The sequence below is a fragment of the Chrysochloris asiatica genome, unplaced genomic scaffold, assembly GCF_000296735.1.
Source record: "Chrysochloris asiatica unplaced genomic scaffold, ChrAsi1.0 scaffold00012, whole genome shotgun sequence".
Taxonomy (NCBI): Eukaryota; Metazoa; Chordata; class Mammalia; order Afrosoricida; family Chrysochloridae; genus Chrysochloris; species Chrysochloris asiatica.
Window position 1 is genome coordinate 21,806,750 of NW_006408530.1, and position 5,060 is coordinate 21,811,809.

Sequence of the window (5,060 nt, forward strand, 5' to 3'; positions counted from 1 at the left end):
TATTTCTTTCTTCAGTTCTAGTAAGGTTTGCTTCATATATCTTGGTGCTCTTTTATTGGGAGCATAGATATTTATTGTGGTTATGTCATCTTGCTCAGTTGATCCTTTAATCAGGAGATAGTGTCCTTCTTTGTCTCTTATGTAGGTTTTTGTCTTAAGAGACTAGTATTGCCACTCCTGCTTACTTAGTGTTGCAGTTAGTGTGGTGTATTTTTTTCCATCCTTTAACCTTTAGTCTGATTTTGTATTTGTGCGTAAGGTGTTCTCTTGCAAGCAGCATACTGAAGGGTCTTGTTTTTTTTTATCCAATCTTCCACTCTCTGTCTCTTCACTGGTGCATTCAATCCATTGACATTCAATGTAACTATCGATAGGTTAGTGCTCTTCATTCCTTTGTTCTGCATGCCTTCTTGTGCTGAGTATTTTGTGCTATTTCTTGTCAGTTTCTTCTTAGTTTTCATGTTTGCTTGTTCTGTTTGGAATTTCATTTTCACAATAAGTTGTGAAGTATCAACTTTCTTTGGGGTTACCTTATAGTCTATTAACTTTTCCATCCATTTAAGACAATTTTTTGAATCCTGACAACCTCACCACCTGGATCTCTGTTCCTACATTTGCCCCTTCTTTGACATTGTTATTATTTTGATCTTCGGTGACCTCCCTTGTCATTCTGTTCTGGACTCTGCTGTCATGTGAGTTTCAGGTGCTGTTGCCACGCCTGTCAATCCCTGGTTGTTGTTTGTTCTTGTTGGTTTTCAGTCCAAAGAACTCCCTTTAAGATGTTTTGAGGTGCTGAATTGGCTTTGACAAAATCTCTTCACTTCTGTTTAGCCTGGAATGTTTTGATTGCACCATCATATTTGATTGACAGTTTTTCTGGATAGACAATTCTTGGTTGACAGTTTTTTCTCTTAGGATTTTGTATGTCTCCCCTTTTCCTAATTTCCTGCATGGTTTCTGCGGAATAGTCAGAGCTTAATCTGATTTGCTTGCCTTTGTAAGTAACATTTATCTTTTCCCTGGCTGCTTTAGGACTGTCTTTTCGCCTGATTTTGGAGAGCTTGATTATTATATGTCTTGCTGGTCTTCTTTTGGGGTCTATCCTTCTTGGGGTACATTCAGCTTCTTGAATGTTTATCATCTCATCTTTCAAGATGTTAGGGAAATTTTCTTCCAGAAGCTCTTCCACTATCTCCTCTGTGGACTTCTTTGATTCTTCCTGTTCTAGAATGCCAATAATTCTTAAGTTGTTTCTCTTCATGTGATCCAGCTTGAATCTTAGACTCTCTTTAGATTTTTTAATCCTTCTTTCTGCTTGCTCTTCTATCTCAGTGGTATTGAAAGATTTGTCTTCCAGCTCTCTGGTTCTGGCTTCCATCTCTTCAATTCTGCTCCTTTCCTCTTTCAGTGTATCGTCCATTTCTGATATTTTATTATTAATCATCTGGACCTCTTTTTGCAGGTTTTGAATTGTTTCCAATGCTGTATCAATCTTGTATGATTGTTCTTGTAGTACTTTCCTGACTTCTTCCTTGTTTTCTCCCACCCCTTTTCAGAGCATTTGAATTTGTTTCCATATCATTTTTCTGAATTCCTTCTCAGGCAAATCCAAAACCTGCTCTTCCTCTTCTAGAAAGCCTTTGTCTGTCTCTAACTCATTTGTCTCAGCTACTCTTTTCTGGTTTTGGACATGTTTTGATATCTTTTGTTTTTTTTTTGTCGGTCATTTCCAATAGTTATGTGGATTTTTAATGCTTAAATGGATGTTTGTTGTTATGTTATTAAGCTTAGTGGGTGTCTCCTTGTGGATAGTATCAGGAAATAAGCTTCCATTTTCACATGTAATGCTTAGCAGCTGTTATTGGCTCTTGTTTCAATGGTGGGATATTATGGGGTATGTTTGTAACTTGGCTATATGGCCACGATAGCTGACTCTTCTTGAGTAATGTAGGGAAAAAAAGCTCCCACCTCCAGGAAAAAAAATTGTGATCAAAAGGCCCAAAAGCAGAAACAATATAAAAGCAGAGACAAGAACCACCACTTTGAAACAATAATAAAACTATGGCCAACTGTCCAGAAGTCTTGTTACATAGGAAGTGTGTGTGCACCATAGAAGCCTCCATTAGTGGGTGGGGGTGTCCACTCACTCAGGGTCCTCCTCTAGTCACCACCATAGAGGTTCCCAGATAGATATTGAGAAGTTAATGGAAGAAAGATTGTTTACTATTTTTGTCTCTGAAGGTCAGTTAAGTATCTATGTGTGCACAGAGTAATTCTTGAAATAGTTGTATCTTTTTATGTTGGGGTTTTACAGATTGTTCATATGGTTTTTCTGTCAGGCAAAACCTGCTTTTTTTCTTGCTGGATAGGCAGGTGTAGAGGGTCCCACACAAGTTAACTTTAAGGAGACCCACAGGCAGAAGTCAAAAGCAGCAGCCAAAGAATTTGCCCTTGGACGAATGGGGTTCTTCCTCTCTGTGCCATGGGAAAGCTGTGGTCTCAACACTGGACTTTTTTGGAGGTGCGCACCTACCCACCTAAAGGTGTCCAGACTGGGCAAAGAATGTGTGATAGGGACAAGTAGGAAAACATGTGCAGAATCCCCCCACACCTCCTTTTGCAAATGGCACTGTGCCGCTTTTAGCACCAGTTCCCTGTGCTGGTCTGGCTGTAGTCCTACCCTCTGACATCCACCCAGGCAGGATGGCTGCAGAGGGAGTCCTGTTTCTTGACTAATTTCTAAATCGCAATGTTTTCCTTTATGCTGTGATTTTTCCAATGGCACTTGCAGGAAACTGACACCCTAACCCTTATGCTAGATCCAGAGCTCTGTCGCTGTTCCGTGAAAGCCATGTCTCTGCATTTTCAGCCCCTCTCCCACAGATCCTGTCCTACCTGACTCTGCTCTGCCTCTGCCAAACCAGAACTCCACACATTATTTTTAACATCATTGTGCTTGCAGACTCCTGAATGTCTACTTTGTTTGACCTGTATCCTCATCTCAGACTATGACTTGTCAGTTTTGACTGCTTGCCAAGACATGACCCACCATTTTACCTTAACTTCTGGTGTTTATTTGTTCTGTCTCCAAATTGCTCACCAGGCTACAGACCTTTGACATTCTGTTGACTACATCTTTAGCACAGGACTGTCCTCTATCCCTAGAATGGCTCTGTCATTGAATGTTTCAAATGATTTTTATTGCCTTTTTTTAGATTTCAAAAGTATTGCAAAGTAAAAGACAATTGCAGTTGAAACTACACAAAAGACATTTAACAGACACATTTAAAACCCCATTTCCCTTGCTCATCCGCTTGTTCTAAGGCACTTTTGAAAACAGTTTAATATATAATTTTCCAGTTAGATGATGGGGCTTCAGAAAGTTCATGGAAAAATTCCATTATCTTTCAATGCCATATGAATCTTGATATGTGCTATTTTTAAACTTTTTTTTTTTTTAACAAAGTGAGATTATAGTGTTCTACAACTTGCTTTTTTATATTTAAATAGTTTATTATTTAGCTAGTTCCTTTCTGATGAATAATTGAATATTTCTACATTTATTATAAAAATGTTATCTATCCAGTTCCTCTTAGCTTTATATATATATGAGTATGAGTATTCCTAGATCATACTTATTGAAAATTCATTGCTTTGCATAAATTAAGTAAGAAATTACAACTGAATCTTGATTACATAGCATTCTGAATGCATTGTTGCCCTAAAATTCTCAAACTTTAGGAAAAGTAGCTACACAATTTAAAATATGACCCATTAAAGCTTTTAACTTTTTTTTTTAACAATATAAACTTTTTATTTCAAAAAGTAAAACAAAAAATATTTGTAAATAATATTTATGTATATAATCTACATGCAAAAAATAGTTTAAGAATTTATGTAATCTATTTAAATTGAATTATCACAATTAGTCTTGTAAAATATGATAACTTTTATACTAGATTAACTTTTGGTACTTTGATCTTCTCCCAAAATAAACCCAAATTTTGTTTCCTATCTCTCCACCCCAAAATATGGTGTACCTTTTAATTCAATGTTTTGGTTTACCATCAAAGATCTTCTTTTGACTGACTGACTCAATTAAATTTATACTTTGTTCTGCCCATTGTCTGCTTTAGAAATATTTGAACTAAAAATCTTTGGGTATATTTGTGTGTTTATTCTTTTTTATTATGGGAAAGCAACTTTTGCAGCTTTACATGTTACCCTGGGACCATGGTATTATCTATTAGACTGTGGCATTTCAGAATCACAGACCTAAATGTTTCACTTAACCTACTTTCATTTTCAAACTCAGTTTCTAAAATATCACAAGTTTTCCTTAAAGGCTAAAATATTGGGAACAAATTTCCTATGGAATAGAGTACTTGTTATAAAGCTTGGTATTTTCTGGTTAAATAAAGATGTTTACTTGAAGTACACATGATATAAGTCTGAAAGCTTGGAATGGACTTAAAATTGTATTAGGATTCCCCCAGAAGGACCATTTTGAGTAAGGTGACTGATATGATCAGTATATATGTATGTTTTGTGAAAAAAGAATAAAAGGCAAAATAGACTAGAACATTTTAGTTGTACTTCACAGCAGTGACAGAAAGAGTGGAAATTGATTAGAGACTACAAATAGACGTCCAGGTTGTCAGGAAAGAAACTGGGAAGAAATCGAGAATCATAGTAAGATATACCCCAAAAGAGCCATTTCAAAAACTTTAGCATTATTATTATACATTATTGAGCTCTCCATGTTTATAAAAATGAATGTGATCATTGTTCTTCATTATCCTCAGTGACAGGAAGATAGATTCTCAAGACAAGTCATGCTACATGGATAGAAAAACAAAAAGAGCAAACTTGGATGAATTTCTTTGAACATCCATGAGATTTTAGAAAACAAATACAGAGCATAAACACCTCTAGGATTAAAAAGGTTTGGGATCAGTTTATTCTCAAATTCTGGTGGATTTTGAATTGTTATTCATGGATTAGAAAGAAAAATTCCTAGCAGTTTCTATAACCCAATTAGGGTTTATGGGAATTCTTAT